Genomic DNA, 19578 nt, shown 5'->3' with positions numbered 1-19578 from the left:
ATTAGTTTAGAAACAATTCACTCATCTCTAGTCATGTGTAGGCAGAGCAGAACATGGAAAAAAAATTCTATAGTTTTCTATGAGCAAGTTATTTATTTTCAATAAAGCATCCAATATGTAATTAGAAGAAAAATAAAAGTTTTTCTCATAAAAAACATAAAACAAATTACTCATTTTAGAAGTGAGGGGGAGATGAAGAATACAAAATATAACAATAATAATAACAACATTTTGTTTTATAGTAATTACATGAGTGTCTTTAGAAAAGCCAAACTCAAACTCAAACTTTCTGCGAGAAATTTGCTGTACAAGATATATAAGAAAGCTTTCACATAAGGAAAATGCTGCAGATGCTAGATACAGAATACAGCAGCTTAATTCTCCCTACAGTGCATTATATAGCATGTAAGGAAGAACGTAAGTAGACAGCATCGAGCTCACGGCAAGTGCATTAGTGCTCCTGTATCTTAAGTCTGCCTTGTAGAAGTGGCTACATGGAATGAATGATAAAGTGTTGATGGGATGACTGCTGAGCGCTTCAGACTTGGGATGCGGGGCAGCACTAGCAATGGGCAGCGAGATGCAATCACTAAATTAGTCATAAGCTGAATACAGTATAGACTAATAAAGGTCTATATATAGGTAAAGGAGAGATGCGAATATCTGCTGTGAGTTCTGGTAATCATGGCTGGCTGTGTAGATCAACGGTGGATTATACAGGTGTACAAGTATTTGTGGGAGGAATGATTGACATATACACTGGTTATGCTGGTCATGGTAATGCAAATGGTTCATTTCAAGTGGATTTTACTTCCATGGGGCATGCACAGACAGAATATGTCATAAGTAGATGATAGGTAAAGGCCAACTCTAGGAGCATACCTATGAGTAGAACATGTGTCACCTGACCCCCATGGACTGATGCAAACTAGCCATCAGAGGATGCTTGTAGCATTGTCTTCAGAGAAGAGGCGACCACACTTGCATACTGCTTTAGAGTTTAATAAAGGGAGCCACACACAAGTTCAGCCACCTCTCCATTGAATCTGATGCAGCATGTGACTGCCTTGCATTCATAAATAGGGATAAGGGGACCCCAGCTGTCCAAAAAGGTGACAGTCTCCACCTGTGGGACCCCCGCCCTATCAGGCATTTATGTCTACATTTATGCCCTGTAGATATGCTATAAATGCTTTAAATGGAAAATTACTTTTTAAGGATACATGGATTTGAGCAGATTTTGCTATGGATAAACATTGATGGTGGGTCAGGTGATACGATCCGTCCATCAGCAGCCTCCAGTGGAGTGCAGTTTGCACACCACTGAGCATGTGTTAGCTTTCTTTGCCATGTGCAGTACCCTTCAGTGGAGGCTGGTGTTTAAAGAATAGGGTCACTTGACCCTCTATCAGCTGCCATGTTGGGACTGGAATGCTGTACAGCCAGGGATGCAAACTAAAATAAGCAGTTGGTCAACAGTTTTGAAAGCAAGGTAGTGATGCAGATGTTCTAAAATCATTATATTAGTAAGATACTATACTGTTTTTAGCATGTTGTAGGAAATAATGTTAGAGAGAGTAGTTCCCTGTTCCTAGGCCAGTGACATCACGTTCATCGGTCACATGGCCTAGGTGCACCTCAGTCCCATTTAAGTGAATGGGGCTGAGCTGCAATACCAAGCACAGCCTCTATCCAATAGACGGCGCTGTGCTTGGTAAGCTGCGATGAGGCAGTGGAGCACTTTTTCACATTTTTACTAAAATAAAATAAACAACTTTAAACATATATAATGGAAAACTTTGGAAAAATCTTTTCAGGCTTAGTTCGCATCACCATTTAGTTTTCCGTTCTTCTCATCCGTCAGAAGAAGAGAGAGAGAAAAAAGACAAGATCCTGTAAAAAAACGGATGTTGTCATCCGATTGAACAATTTCCGCCTGCATGCAGTCCATTTTTTTTTATCTAAAAAAAAATATCTCAGATGGAAATGGCTCAAATGTGTGACAACTAAAGATGAGCAAATTTATTCGATTCGCCGGTTTGCCCAATTTTTAAAAAAAATTTGATTCCATCCAAATAGATTTGCGATGACTTACGTGAAAAAATTATTTCCTGGCTGCTGAGAGCCTTTATAGTGGTGTAGAACACTGTGCCTTGCAGTAACACGCATAGGGAGTCTGCTGTGGTAGTGAAATAATACTGTGAGTCTGTATGACATGCAGATGACAGGCGCTTAGAATCACTGCACACTTCACTTATTTGGGCAGTCACGGGGCCAAAACTGACCAAATTACTCAAGTATGAACTCAGCCTTACAGGTCAATGTTAGCGCCAAGAAGAAGCGCACTCCTTTTACACCGTCGTCAGCTGATTCCACATAGATGTCTACAGACCCTGTTCTATTAAACGCTTATACAAGTAGAGCCCCCCGACAGAGTGGAGAGGGTGTCAGCAGTAAATTTCTGTTGACGTCACTGATTATTTTGCCCTTCCTCTGATCCGTCAGAACAATAACCCACAAAAAATGGATCCTGTCTGTGGAGAATCCGCCTTAACTCGGTCAGCATTTGGTCAGTAATCCATCAGTATTGCTAATGCCAAAAAAAACAGGAGTCGAACCCAAACGGAGATGACACGTGAATGGAATCTTTGCATGTCTTCTGTGTTTTGTACCCACTCCTGATTTTGGCTACCAAATCATAAGCCAATTCTTTCTTTTTTTTGAACGGGGTAGAAAAAAAATACTTTATTTAACAAACAGGATATTAACACATAAAATACAACACAGAAGGGGCAAAACCACAAGATTTAAAAGACAAACTGAAAAAGCAAAGTGCTTTATTAACAAGAATGCATTGACGACCAGTGTCGGGGTGACCACGATAGTAATGCATATGAATCAAGAAATGTATGGGGTTATGGCTGATAACTGGAGAACAGTCCAGCAAACAAGCCGACTCCAGCTCATTCCGTGACAAGCTGGGTTGCTGATAAGTGGATTCTAAAGTGTCTGAAGAAATGCGAGTGAAGATATTGGAATAAATTGTCCACTTCCTCCAACGTGACCTCGTCCTTTGATTTATGAATATCATTCCATAAAGTCTTGAAGTCCTCTCCGTGGATGGCATAAGAAATGTCCATGCGAGGTTCGACGGGCACAGAGAAAACAAGCTCTGTGGCCGACACTGATCCAGACACGTCGTGCCTGGTCCACATCGCTGCTAGCCATGTAAGGTCCTGAGAACTGATCACTAGAGATGGCCTTGCAGTTCGCCCGGCGGTCGTTTCGCGGCGAACTTTGCGTGTTCGCGATTCGCCGAACATGCGAACATATGGAGAAATTCGCGCCCGCCATATTATTTTACTTTGTGAAGAACTTTGACCCATGACACATCCATCAGGTGGAACAGGACAGCCAATTGAGACATTTCAGCACATGGACATACCCCCTACCTTATAAATAAACCTGATCTGGCCGTCATTTTACATTCAGTGTTTTGCCAGTGTAGGGAGAGGTTACTGTGTGGAGCAGGGACAGGCTGTTAGGGACACCAAACGCTAGCTAATAGGGCCACAAAAGTCATTTTAAGCACTAGTATAGGTGTGCTATCGATCGGTGTGATACACAGAGGGGTGCGATATACTTATAATATACTTTTATAATGAGTCAAAAACACATAGATCTATATAGTGATCACCTGAAAGTCAGGGGCCTAGGGGCTTACTAGGGCCATTTTTATATAGGGTAAGGTTCCGGACGGGGTCGCTCTTATCAGGGCGGGTGGTCTGTGGTTAGGCTATCAGGGCCAGAATAGCACCCCCCATTAGGGCAATATCAGGGACAGTTCTTTGCCAACCCTGTCCTTCAATACCACATCATCATCTAGCCCAGGGATGGATGGTTTTTGCTTTCCCTCCGGGATTCATGGATGTGCACTGGAACCCCCCGGATTGTGGTAGGACATATGGTTTCTGATTTGGTGCCGCCGAGCACCTGATTTAGTGCCGCCGAGCACTTGTTATTGCCTACCACATCTATGCTTTTTGGTTAACTTTAATAATTTAATTTATTTTCATTTTGAGGGATATCTTTTCCATTCACACGTCCGCAAAATGGGTCCGCATCCGTTCCGCTATTTTGCGGAACGGGTGCAGACCCATTCATTTTTAATGAGGCCGGAATGTGCTGTCCGCATTTGCGGATCCGCACTTCCGCATCTGTGCTTCCGTTTCCTCAAAAAAATAGAACATGTCCTATTCTTGTCCGCAATTGCAGACAAGATTAGGCATTTTCTATTATAGTGCTGGAGATGTGCGGTCCACAAATTGCGGAATGCACATTGCCGGTGTCCGTGTTTTGCGGATCCGCAAAACACTTACGGATGTGTGAATGGACCCTCATAGTAAAATTATTAAAGGTTACGTTTTATCTTAATTTATATTCTAATGGATTGCCTTCCTTGTACAATGTTATAATATACTTTCTATGTTAGAAAGTATATTATAGTGCATTTGTATTGTGCGGCAGTTGTGTGCGGTTCTGCTGCGATACTGCAGGTATATAGAGGGACAAGCGTTATTGGAACAAATCATTTCTACTGGTGTGATATACCAGTCGTCCCTCAAAAAAACAGATTGAAGCGGGGTGTTATATACCAATATACTTTCTTTATAGTGCATTTGGGTACTGTATAGTGCATTTGCGCATGCGCGTACGCGAAAATTATATTGCCGATATTTCGCATTGAAAACAAAAATGAGAGATATTGACGGACAAACATATCAAACTATGCCGCCATCTTTCTAGGCGCCACGTCTCCAGTGCCCTGACCAGCCAGATTTACCAGCATCTGTTCCAGGACATGAAGCAATGGAATGACATTGTTCATCCCGTAGTCCTGCTCAAAGAGCCTGAGCAAACGGCAGGTGTCACACATTAGCTGCCACTGGCTGACATCAAAGTTACACAGGGGACTACTCTTGTCTGCTTGGATCATCAAGAAATCGTTGATGGCCTTTCTCTGTTCGTACAGTCGGTCCAACATATGGAGGGTGGAATTCCAGTGGTTGGAAACGTCGCATATTGGCCTATGATGGGGGATGCCGTTCTGCCACTGCAGCTCAAGAACGGTGTGCTTTGCGGTGTACGAGTGGCAGAAGTGCATGCAAAGTTTCCTGGCCATTTTTAGGATGTCTTGCAGATGGGTGGAAGACTTCAGGAACTGCTTGACAACTAGATTGAACACGGGTGCCATGCAGGGCGCATGGCTCAGCCCTCCTTGATGCAGCGCCGACACCATGTTCTTCCCATTGTTGGAGTTTCTTTGAAATGGCAGAAGGAGGTGTACAGTCACCCATCAATGTTCCCAAAAAAAGTCAGTTTCACATAACACATTTTACCACTACGTAATTCGGGCCATACTGCAAAAGGAGGTGTACAATCATCCATACATAAAAAATAAAATAAAACTGTGTCACATAAAGAATTTCACCACTAAGTAGTTCGGTCCATAGCGCAAAAGGAGATGTACATTCATTCATACATTTTCATAAAAAAAGCCAGCGTCACATAAAGAATTTCACCACTAAGTACTTCGGTCCATACCGCAAAAGGAGGTGTACATTCACCCATACATTTTCCGAAAAAAGCCAGTGTCAAATAAAGAATTTCACCACTAAGTAAGTCGGTCCATACTGCAAAAGGAGGTGTACATTCACCCATACATTTTCCAGGAAAAAAAGCTAGTGTCACATAAAGAATAGTGTTGAGCGCATATATTCGTATTATTAATTTTTATCACGAATATCGACACTTCGAGAATTTGCGAATATTTAGAATATAGTGCAATATATTCGTAATGACGAATATTTGTTTTATTTTTGTTTTTTTTAGCACGGCACACATCAGGAGATCATCCCTCCCTTCTTCTAGCTTGTGGGCCACCAACGATTTATTACAATAGAGGGAGGAAGAGGGGGGGGGTGCGCACACTGTGCCACCAACGAATTATTACAATAGAGGGAGGAAGGGGGGGGGGGCGCACTGGCCACCAATGATATTCAAACTGGGGAGGGGGGGGGGTTTGCCCCCTGCTGCCTGGCAGCCCTGATCTCTTACAGGGGGATATGATAGTACAATTAACCCCTTCAGGTGCGGCACTTGAGCAGGGGGCAATTCAGGTGCGGCTGATCAGCAGGGGGCAATCATGTACACAGTTTGTAGTATATTCTAACTAGAAGCGTCCCCATCACCATGGGAACGCCTCTGTATTAGAATATACTGTCGGAAATGAGGTTTCACGATCTAACTCATATCCGACAGTATATTCTAACATAGGGGCGTTCCCATGGTGATGGGGACGCTTCAAGTTAAAATATACCATCGGATTGGAGAAAACTCCGATCCGATGGTATAAAAGGGACTCCAGACTTTACATTGAAAGTCAATAGGGACGGATCCGTTTGAAATGGCACCATATTGTGTCAACGTCAAACGGATCCGTCCCCATTGACTTGCATTGTAATTCAGGACGGATCCGTTTGGCTCCGCACGGCCAGGCGGACACCAAAATGACTTTTTTTTCATGTCCGTGGATCCTCCAAAAATCAAGGAAGACCCACGGACGAAAAAACGGTCACGGATCACGGAAAAACGGGACCCGTTTTTGCGGACTGCAAAAAAATACGTTCGTGTGCAGGAGGCCTAAGTCAGTCCATACTGCAAAAGGAGGTGTACATTCACCCATACATTTTACAAGAAAAAATCCAGTGTCACTTAAAGAATTTCACCACTAAGTAAGTCGGTCCATACCTCAAAAGGAGGTGTACCTTCACCCATACATTTTCCGAAAAAAAAGCCAGTGCCACAAAGAATTTCACCACTAAGTAAGTCAGTCCACAACGCAAAAGGAGGTGTACATTTACCCATACATTTTCAGGAAAAAAGCCAGTTTCACATAAAGAATTTCACCACTAAGAAATTTGGTACATAACGCAAAAGGAGGTGTACAATCACCCATACATTTTCCCGAAAAAAGGCTGTGTCACATAACAAATTTCACTGCAAAAAGGGCTTTACCACATATAACTGCACCATTGAACGGCAAGTAGGCCCTTAATTGAGAGGGGTCGCACATGGCTTGCATGCATTTCCGAAAAAAAGCCAGTATCACATAAAGAATTTCACCACTAAGTACTTCGGTCCATACCGCAAAAGGAGGTCTACAATCAACCATCAATTTTCCCGAAGAAAACATGGTTGAAATAAAAAAATTACACCAATGAAAGGATAATGGAATTTGGTTCATACAGAAGAAAGTCTACAATCACCCATAAATTTCTCCCCCCAAAAAAAACTGTATCACATAACAAATTTCACCACTACGTAATTCGGTCCATACATCGAAAAGGGCTTCATGACATATAACTGCACCACTGAACGGCAATTAGGCCCTAATTTTTTTTCTACTTTTACTGAACACAAAAGGCTTTTCAACAGATTAGTGCAACGCTAGACGGCGAATATATTTTTATTTTGCCACTAATACATGGCAAACAGGGCTGTACAATATATCACTGCACCGCACAAGGGCAATTAGGCCCTAATTATTTTCTACTTTTACACTACACAAAAAGCTTTCCAACAGATAAGTGCAATGCTGGACGGCGAATATATTTTTATTTCGCCACTAATACATGGCAAACTGTGCTATAGAGTATAGCACTGCACCGCACAAGGGCAATTTGGCCATACATTTTTTATACTTTTACACAACACAAAAGGCTTTTCAACAGATAAGTGCAATCCTGAACGGCGTATATATTTTTATTTTGCCAGTAATCCACAGCAAGAGATTGGCCTTGCGGTTCGCCCCGCGGTCATTTTGCGGCAAACTTTGCGCATTCGCCGAACATGCAAACATATGACGATGGCCAGCGCCTTATTCTTTTTACATTGTGCCGAACTTTGACCCATGACACATCCATCAGCTGGGACAGGACAGCCAATTGAGACTTTCAGCACATGGACACACAACCACCCATAACAGAACCCAATCTGGCAGCCATTTTACATTCTGTGTTTTGCCAGTGTAGGGAGAGGTTGCTTTGTGGAGTGGGGACAAGCTGTTAGAGACACCAAACGATAGCTAATAGGGCCACAAAAGTCCTTTTAATGACTGGTATAGGTGTGCTATCGATAGGTGTGATATACTGAGGGGTGTGATATACTGAGGGGTGCGATATACTTATAATATACTTTCTAACATAAAAAGTATATTTTAGTGCATTTGTATTGTGCAGCAGTTGTGTGCGGTTCTGCTGCGATACCTCAGCTATACAGAGGGACAAATGCTATTGGAACAACTATTTGCAACTGGCGTGATATACATGTTGCCCCAAAAAAACTGATTGAGGGATGTAATTTACCTATAATATACTTTTTAACATAGAAAGTATATAGTGCATTTGTATTGTTCAGCAGTTGTGTACGGTTCTGCTGCGATTCCACAGGTATATAGAGGGACAAACTCTATTGGAACAACTATTTGCAACTGGTGTGATATACCTGTTGCCCCCCAAGAAACTGATTGAGGGGTGTGATATACCTTCTTCCACAAAATACTGATTCAGGGCTGCGATATACCTGAAGCCGCAAAGAAAAAGGGTGGTGTGATATAACTGTTGTGGCAAAAAAATAATTGAGGGGTGTGATATACCTTCTTCCACAAAATACTGATTAAGGGGTTCGATATACCTGATTCCACCAAATATTAATTGAGGGGTGCGATATACCTGCTTCCACAAAATACTGATTAAGGGGTTTGATATCCCTGCTTCCACAAAATATTGATTGAGGCCTGCGATATACCTGCTTCCACAAAATATTGATTAAGGGGATTTATATACCTGTTTCCACCAAATATTGATTGAGGACTGTGATATACCTTCTTCCACAAAATACTGATTAAGGAGTTCGATATACCTGTTTCCACTAAATATTGATTGAGGCCTGCGAGATACCTGATCCCAGAAAACACTGATTGAGGGCTGCGAAATACCCCGGACGAAGCTATTCTGACGAAACCTGGGTCGGGCGGTTCTAAAGATTTTATTGTCTAAATGCTTAAATTTTAACGACTCTTGTGAGTATATTAAAAAGTGTGCGGCGCAACTTTGTAATCCACAGGAGGAACTCACACGATAGAGATTGCCTTTTGGTGGAAATCTGTGTCATAGCTACACAAAAAGAGCTGCTGTTTTTTCTTGACTTTGAACTCTGACGCTTTGAAGTGTGCCTGGCAGCGCGACTACCTTTTGAATTTACTAAGACTTATTGTGAAAATTTCCCACATCATACGGTTGGTCCCCCAAATATTGATTGAGGCCTGCGAGATACCTGCTTCCACAAAATACTGCTTAAAAGGTTTGATATCCCTGCTTCCAAAAAATATTGATTGAGGCCTGCGATATACCTGCTTCCACAAAATACTGATTAAGGGGATTGATATACAAACCGGATTCCAAAAAAGTTGGGACACTATACAAATCGTGAATAAAAACTAAATGCAATGATGTGGAGGTGCCAACTTCTAATATTTTATTCAGAATAGAACAAAAATCACGGAACAAAAGTTTAAACTGAGAAAATGTACCATTTTAAGGGAAAAATATGTTGAATCAGAATTTCATGGTGTCAACAAATCCCCAAAAAGTTGGGACAAGGCCATTTTCACCACTGTGTGGCATCTCCCCTTCTTCTTACAACACTCAACAGTTACAACACTCTAACTGTTCAATCGTCTTGGGCCTTCTTTGTTGCACCTTCCTCTTTATGATGCGCCAAATGTTCTCTATAGGTGAAAGATCTGGACTGCAGACTGGCCATTTCAGTACCCGGATCCTTCTCCTACGCAGCCATGATGTTGTGATTGATGCAGAATGTGGTCTGGCATTATCTTGTTGAAAAATGCAGGGTCTTCCCTGAAAGAGATGACGTCTGGATGGGAGCATATGTTGTTCTAGAACCTGAATATATTTTTCTGCATTGATGGTGCCTTTCCAGACATGCAAGCTGCCCATGCCACACGCACTCATGCCACCCCATACCATCAGAGATGCAGGCTTCTGAACTGAGAGTTGATAACAACTTGGGTTGTCCTTGTCCTCTTTGGTCCGGATGACATGGCGTCCCAGATTTCCAAAAAGAACTTTGAATCGTGACTCGTCTGACCACAGAACAGTCTTCCATTTTGCCACACTCCATTTTAAATGATCCCTGGCCCAGTGAAAACGCCTGAGCTTGTGGATCTTGCTTAGAAATGGCTTCTTCTTTGCACTGTAGAGTTTCAGCTGGCAACGGCGGATGGCACGGTGGATTGTGTTCACTGACAATGGTTTCTGGAAGTATTCCTGAGCCCATTCTGTGATTTCCTTTACAGTAGCATTCCTGTTTGTGGTGCAGTGTCGTTTAAGGGCCCGGAGATCACGGGCATCCAGTATGGTTTTACGGCCTTGACCCTTACGCACAGAGATTGTTCTCTGAATCTTCGGATGATGTTATGCACAGTTGATGATGATAGATGCAAAGTCTTTGCAATTTTTCGCTGGGTAACACCTTTCTGATATTGCTCCACTATCTTTCTGCGCAACATTGTGGGAATTGGTGATCCTCTACCCATCTTGGCTTCTGAGAGACACTGCCACTCTGAGAAGCTCTTTTTATACCCAATCATGTTGCCAATTGACCTAATTAGTGTTAATTGGTCTTCCAGCTCTTCGTTATGCTTAAATTTACTTTTTCCAGCCTCTTATTGCTACTTGTCCCAACTTTTTTGGGATTTGTTGACACCGTGAAAATTGGAATCAACGTATTTTTCCTTTAAAATGATACATTTACTCGGATTAAACGTTTGATCTGTCATCTACGTTCTATTACAAATAAAATATTGACATTTGCCATCTCCACATCATTGCATTCAGTTTTTATTCACAATTTGTTTAGTGTCCCAACTTTTTTGGAATCCGATTTGTACCTGCTTCCACAAAATACTGATTGAGGCCTGCGAGATACCTGCTTCACAAAATACTGATTTAAGGGGGTTTGACATACCTTCTTCCAAAAAATATTAATTGAGGCCTGCAAGATAGCTGTTTCCACAAAATACTAATTAAGAGTTTTGATATCCCTGCTTCCAAAAAATATTGAATGAGGCCTGCGATATACCTACTTCCACAAAATACTGATTAAGGGGTTTGATATGCCTGGTTCCACAAAATATTGATAGAGGCCTGCGATATACCTGCTTCCACAAAATACTGATTAAGGGGATTAATATACCTACTTCCACAAAAAACTTATTGAGGCCTGCAAGATAACTGCTTCCACAAAATACTGATTAAGGGGATTGATATACCTGCTTCCACAAAATATTGATTGAGGCCTGTGATATAACTGCTTCCACAAAATACTGATTAAGGGGTTTGATATACCTGTTTCCACCAAATATTTATTGAGGCTTGCGATATACCTGCTTCCACAAAATACTGATTAAGGGGATTGATATACCTGCTTCCACAAAATACTTATTGAAACCTGCAAGATACCTGCTTCCACAAAATGGGGATTAAGGGGTTTGATATACCTGCTTCCACAAATTTTTTATTGAGGCCTGCAATATACCTGCTTCCACAAAATACTGATTAAGGGGTTTGATATACCTGTTTTCACCAAATATTGATTGAGGCCTGCAATATTCCTGCTTCCACAAAATACTGATTAAGGGGATTGATATACCTGCTTCCACAAAATACAGATTGAGGGCTGCGATATACCTGCTTCCACAAAATACTGATTAGGTGGATTGATATACCTGCTTCCACCAAATATTCATTAAGGCCTGCGAGATACCTGCTTCCACAAAATACTAATTAAGGGGTTTGCTATATCTACCTCCACAAAATATTGATTGCGGTTTGATATATAACTGCTTCCACAAAATACTGATTAAGGGGATTGATATACCTGCTTCCACAAAATATTGATGGAGGCCTACGATATACCTGCTTCCACAAAATACAGATTAAGGGGTTTAATATTCCTGCTTCCAGAAAATATTGATAGAGGCCTGCGATATACCTGCTTCCACAAAATACTGATTAAGGGGATTAATATACCTGCTTCCACAAAAAACTTATTGAGGTCTGCAAGATAACTGCTTCCACAAAATACTGATTAAGGGGATTGATATATCTGCTTCCACAAAATATTGATTGAGGCCTGTGATATAACTGCTTCCACAAAATTGTGATTAAGGGGTTTGATATACCTGCTTCCACAAAAATTTTATCTAAGCCTGCAATATACCTGCTTCTACAAAATACTGATTAAGGGGTTTGATACACCTGTGTCTACCAAATATTGATTGAGGCCTGCGATATACCTGCTTCCACAAAATGCTGATTAAGGGGTTTAATATATCTACTTCCACATAATATTGATTGCGGCCTGCGATATACCTGCTTCCACAAAATACTGATTATGGGGATTGATATACCTGCTTCCACCAAATGTTGATTGAGGCCTGCGAGATACCTGCTTCCACAAAATACTGATTAAGGGGTTTGATATCCCTGCTTCCACAAAATATTGATTGAGGCCTATGATATACCTGCTTCCACAAAATACTGATTAGGTGGTTTGATATACATGCTTCCACAAAATATTGATTGAGGCCTGCGAGATACCTGCTTACACAAAATACTGATTAAGGGGTTTGATATATCTACCTCCACAAAATATTGATTGCGGCTTGCTATATAACTGCTTCCACAAAATACTGATTAAGGGGATTGATATACCTGCTTCCACAAAATATTGATTGAGGCCTGCGAGATACCTGCTTCCACAAAATGCTGATTAAGGGGTTTGATATACCTGCTTCCACAAAATATTGATTGAGGCCTGCGATATACCTGCTTCCACAAAATATTGATTATGGGGTTTGATATTCCTGCTTCCACAAAATTTTGATAGAGGCCTGCGATATACCTGCTTCCACAAAATACTGATTAATGGGATTAATATACCTGCTTCTACAAAATACTTATTGAGGCCTGCAAGATAACTGCTTCCACAAAATACTGATTAAGAGGATTGATATGCATGCTTCCACAAAATATTGATTGAGGCCTGTGATATAACTGCTTCCACAAAATACTGATTAAGGGGTTTGATATACCTGTTTCCACCAAATATTTATTGAGGCTTGCAATATACCTGCTTCTACAAAATACTGATTAAGGGGATTGATATACCTGCTTCTACAAAATACTTATTGAGGCCTGCAAGATACCTGCTTCCACAAAATTGTGATCAAGGGTTTTGATATACCTGCTTCCACAGTTTTTTTTTTTTTATTGAGGCCTGCAATATACCTGCTTCCACAAAATACTGATTAAGGGGTTTGATATACCTGTTTCCACCAAATATTGATTGAGGCCTGCAATATTCCTGCTTCCACAAAATACTGATTAAGAGGATTGATATACCTGCTTCCACAAAATATTGATTGAGGCCTGAGAGATACCTGCTTCCACAAAATACTGATTAAGGGGTTTGATATATCTACTTCCACAAAATATTGATTGCGGCCTGCGATATACCTGCTTCCACAAAATACTGATTAAGGGGATTGATATACCTGCTTCCACAAAATACTGATTGAGGTCTGCGATATACCTGCTTCCACAAAATACTGATTAAGGGGATTGATATACCTGCTTCCACCAAATGTTGATTGAGGCCTGCGAGATACCTGCTTCCACAAAATACTGATTAAGGGGTTTGATATCCCTGCTTCCACAAAATATTGATTAAGGCCTGTGATATACCTGCTTTCACAAAATATGGATTAAGGGGATTGATATACCTGCTTCCACAAAATACTGATTGAGGGCTGTGATATACCTGCTTCCACAAAATACTGATTAAGTGGATTGATATACCTGCTTCCACCAAATATAGTTTGAGGCCTGCGAGATACCTGCTTCTACAAAATATTGATTAAGGGGTTTGATATACCTGCATCCACCATATAATGATTGAGGCCTGTGATATACCTGCTTCCACAAAAACTGCTCTTTTCTAGGGAAAATGACAGGCAGGGGAAGAGGCAGGCTGTTCCGCAGGGGTGGTAGGAGTCGGGCAGTTGGAGAAGGCGCGTGCGATTACTTCAAAGGACGCACCATAGTTTGTTGAGTGGCTCATTCAGCCTTCCGCTTCTGCACGCTCCTCATCCTCTGTATCTACACCCTCCTCACTCTCTGCTGTGCGCACCCCTAAAGACTCCACCACCACCAACACCATAGCCCCTCCACTCGAGTCAGAGGAATTATTCTTTCATCCATTCCCAGACCTTACTAATGTGCAGCCATTCTTGACATCGGATGAGGAAGAGGAGGTAGCAATGGCTGCCACCCAGCGGTCTGACGACAGTACCCAGATCAGTCCAAGGAGGGAGGTCTTCGCTGTTGCTGCCTACAACGAGATCTCAAATGTCAGTGGTGGTGAAGGTGACAATTATGATGTGTCGATGGACATCACGTGGGTCCCCATAAGAGAGGAATAGGAGGGGAATTCAGAGGGAGAGAGGGAGGAGAAGGAGGAGAAGCAGGCATAGTTCACAAGGCCCAGGAGGCAAAAAGCAGACTGTAAATGTATCTGGAGCGAGCCATCCACCATGAACGGTCACTTCTGGTGCACCCAGGATGCCGTCACAGGGCTCCGCAGTGTGGGCTTTTTTTAACGTGTCAGCTGCTGACAATAGTGTTGCCATCTGCAGCCTGTGCTGTCAACGCATAAGTCGCGGTAAGTCCAACACTCACCTAGGGATGACTATCTTAAGAAGGCACCTGGCCTCCCATCACCGAGCCCAGTGGGATCAATGCAGTCAGAACCCACAAAGCCACACTTCTGCCGCTCCACGTCCTGCCTCTTCTCCTTCTCCTCTATCCTCCCATTTGTCCTCCACTCCACCTTCCACCATGCCATCGTTGCAATCATCTGGCAGAAGGCAGACTTCCGTGGCCCAAATGTTTGAGCGTAAAAAGTTGATGACACTCTTGCCCAACGGCTGACCACTTGCTTGTCGCATTAAGGGAAGGGGCTGCCAAAAATTACAAGGAACCGGCACTCCAATACACCCTTTATTACACATAAAGGAGGGCATCATACACACTCTTGAAAAATTATGATTGATGGCCTTCAGGTGAGCTGACCCTGTCAAACATTATATGCAAGGGCCTGAAAGTGAGCTGAACCTGTAAAATATTGTAGGTGAGGGCCTACAGGTGAGCTGACCCTGTAAAAGATTGTAGGTGAGGGCCTGCTGGTGAGCTAACCCTATAAAAATTATATGCATGGGCTTGCAGGTGAGCTGACCCTCTAAAAAATTATATGCGAGTGCCTGCAGTTGAGCTGACCATGTAATAGATTGTAGGTGAGGGCCTGCTAGTGAGCTGACCCTGTAAAACATTATATGCGAGGGCCTGCAGGTGAGCTGACCCTGTAAAACATTATATGCGAGGGCCTGCAGGTGAGCTGACCCTGTAAAACATGATATGCGAGGGCCTACAGGGGAACTAACCCTGTAAAAGATTGTAGGTAAAGGCCTGCAGGTCAGCTGACCCTGTAAAACATTATATGTGAAGGCCTGCAGGTGAGCTGACCATATAAAACATTATATGCGAGGGCCTGCAGGTGAGCTGACCCTGTAAAACATTATATGCGAGGGCCTGCAGGTGAGCTGACCCTGTAAAAGAATGTAGGTGAGGGCCTGCTGGTGAGCTGACCCTCTAAAAAACTATATGCGAGGGCCTACAGGTGAGCTGGCCCTCTAAAAAATTATATGCGAGTGCCTACAGGTGAGCTTACCCTATAACAGATTGTAGGTGAGGATCTGCAGGTGAGCTGACCCTGTAAAACATTATATTTGAGGGTCTGCAGGTGAGCTGACCCTGTAAAACATGATATGCGATGGCCTGAAGGTGAGCTGACCCTGTACAACATTATATGCGAGGGCCTGAAGGGGAGCTGACCCTGTAAAAAAATGTAGGTAAGGGCCTGCTGGTGAGCTGACCCTCTAAAAAATTATATGCGAGGGCCTGCAGGGAAACTGACCCTGTAAAAGATTGTAGGTGAGGGCCTGTAGGTGAGCTGACCCTGTAAAACATTATATGTGAGGGCCTACAGGTGAGCTGACCCTGTAAAACATTATATGCGAGGGCCTGCAGGTGAGCTGACCCTGTAAAACATTATATGCGAGGGCCTGCAGATGAGCTGACCCTGTAAAACATTATATGCGAGGGCATACAGGTGAGCTGACCCTGTAAAATAATGTAGGTGAAGGCCTGCTGTGAGCTGACCATCTAAAAAACTATATGCGAGGGCCTACAGGTGAGCTGACCTCTAAAAAATTATATGCGAGTACCTGCAGGTGAGCTTACCCTATAAAAAATTGTAGGTGAGGGCCTGCAGGTGCGCTGACCCTGTAAAACATTATATGCGAGGGCCTGCAGGTGAGCTGACCCTGTAAAACATGATATGCGAGGGCTTGAAGGTGAGCTGACCCTGTACAACATTATATGCGAGGGCCTGCAGGGGAACTGACCCTGTAAAAGATTGTAGGTGAGGGCTTGCAGGTGAGCTGACCCTGTAAAAGATTGTAGGTGAGGGCTTGTAGGTAAGCTGACCCTGTAAAACATTATATGTGAGGGCCTAGAGGTGAGCTGACCCTGTAAAACATTATATGCGAGGGCCTGAAGGTGAGCTGACCCTGTAAAACAGTATATGCAAGGGCCTGCAGGTGAGCTGACCCTATAAAACATTATAGGCGAGGGCCTGCAGGTGAGCTGACCCTGTAAAATAATGTAGGTGAGGGCCTGCTGGTGAGCTGACCCTCTAAAAAATTATATGCGAGGGCCTGCAGGTGAGCTGACCCTGTAAAAGAATGTTGTTGAGGGCCTGCTGGTGAGCTAACCCTCTAAAAAACTATATGCGAGGGCCTACAGGTGAGCTGACCCTCTAAAAAATTATATGCGAGTGCCTGCAGGTGAGCTTACCCTATAAAAGATTGTATGTGAGGGCCTGCTGGTGAGCTGACCCTTTAAAACATTATATGCAAGGGCCTGCAGGTGAGCTGACCCTGTAAAAGATTGTAGGTGAAGGCCTGCAGGTGAGCTGACCCTCTAAAAAATTATATGCGAGTGCCTGCAAGTGAGCTGTCCCTGTAAAAGATTGTAGGTGAAGGCCTGCAGGTGAGCTGACCCTCTAAAAAATGATATGCGAGTGCCTGCAAGTGAGCTGTCCCTGTAAAAGTTTTTAGTTGAGGGCCTGCAGGTGAGTTGATTCTATAAAACACTATATGCGAGGGCGTGCATGTGAGCTGACTTTATAAAACATTATATGCATGGGCATACTGTATATGCGAGGGCATTATATGCAACAAATACCATATTTTTCACCCTATAAGACGCACCTATCCATGAGACGCACCCAGGTTTTTAGGAGGAAAATAATAAAATGAAAAAATTTGAACCAAAAGGTGTGCTTTTGCTGGGTTTTGAACTATTGGTGGTCTGTGGATGACACTATTATGGGGGATCTGTGGATGACACTGTTATGGGGATCTGTGGATGACACTATTATGTAGGGGATCTGTGGATGACACTGTTATGGGGGATCTGTGGATGACACACTGTTATGGGGGATCTGTGGATGACACTATTATGGGGGATCTGTGGATGACACTGTTATGGAGGGAATCTGTGGATGATTCTGTTATGGGGAATCTGTGGATGACACTGTTATGGGGAGGGGGATCTGTGGATGGCACTGTTATGGGGAACTGTGGATGGCACTGTTATGGAGAGGAGGATCTGTGGATGGCCCTGTTATGGGGAGGAGGATGTGTGGATGGCACTGTTATGGGGAGGGAGATCTGTGGATGGCACTGTTATGTTGGGATCTGTGGATGACACTATTTTGGGGGAGATCTGTGGATGACATATATACAGTATATAGCATCTTATGCTATATATGTGTCATCCACAGATTTCCCCCCATAACAGTGTCCCCAAATACATCGGGCTCCTCCTCTCACAGCAGTATTCATATAAAAACGGTAATCCTTAACCTCTTCATAACTTTAGTTAAAATAGCGCTATCCCGTGTACTACTACTTACTATCAAGCTCCCATACCATAGCAGGCAGAGCAGCCGGCAGCGTAACGTCACTCAATCACGTCAAGCGCCTGCTCCGCCCACTTAATTAATGAGGCAGGCGGAGCAGCCACATGACGTGAGTGAGTGACGTTACAGCTGCCGGCCTATCTGCCTGCTACGTAAGTAGTAGTACACGGGATAGCGCTACTGTAACTAAAGTTAAGAAGAGGTTACAGTTTACATATAAATACTGCTAATTGCGGCAGGGCCCGGTGTAAGAGTACAGTGACTGCATCAGGCCCCGCTGCGATTCCAGCCGTTGCCGGCCTCCAGCCCCTCCTCCCTCCCGCTGATACATCGCCGCGCTGTTCAGCATCAAAGCCGGCGATGTATCAGTGTTAGCAATGTAAAAATTGCAGCATTTGCCCCATAAGACGCACTGCCATTTCCCCCCCACTTTTGGGGGGAAAAAGTGCATCTTATGGGGAGAAAAATATGGTAAGCATGTTGATATGATGGAAGAGGAGGAGGAGGATGAGAAAAGGAAGATTCAACCATATACCCATTTACTGGGGTGAAAGGGGTGCATGGGAATGCAGTGTATTCATTACATTATAAATAACACATTTAAAGTGCCTTTATGTTCATCAGCTTTCCTCTGGTGGAGTCAAGAAGTCAGGGTCAATCCAGGCCTTGTTCATTTTTATAAGAGTCAACCTGTCAGCATTTTTAGTTGACAGGCGGATACAGTAATCTATTATGATGCCACCAGCAGCACTAAATACCCGCTCAGACAAAAGGCTTGCGGCAGGGCAGGCCAGCACCTCCAAGGCGTAGGGCGCCAGTTCATGCCACGTGTCCAGCTTGGACACCCAGTAGTTGTAAGGACGCTGACACGGTCTGCTATGTACTCCTTCACCATTTTCCAAAATGTTTCCCTCCTTGTGACAGTAGGCCACGCATCAGGCTGAGGGTGCTGGCGGGGTGTCATGAAACTTTCAGAGGCTTTGGAGAGTGTTGCCCTGCCTCTGTTGGAACTGCTGTGTGTTCCCCTTGTCTCCCAACCTTAGTTCCCAAAGAAACTATGGACTCTGCCGCCAGCGTTTTCAGGTAGAAATTTTTGGAGCAAATTTTCAACAAAGACCTTCTGGTATTGCACCATTTTGCTCATCCTCTCCACCAGAGAAATGAGAGATGAGAAGTTCTCTTTGTAGCGGGGGTTGAGAAGGGTAAACAACCAGTAATCCATGTTGTCTAAAATGTGTATAACACGCGGGTTGCAGGAAAGGCAGCCTAACATGAAGTCAGCGATGTGTGCCAGAGTACCAACAGGCAAGACTTTGCTGTCGTTATCAGGAG

This window comes from Bufo bufo, chromosome 8 (assembly GCF_905171765.1).
Source record: "Bufo bufo chromosome 8, aBufBuf1.1, whole genome shotgun sequence".
Taxonomy (NCBI): domain Eukaryota; kingdom Metazoa; phylum Chordata; class Amphibia; order Anura; family Bufonidae; genus Bufo; species Bufo bufo.
Note: the sequence above shows the minus strand (reverse complement) of the source record.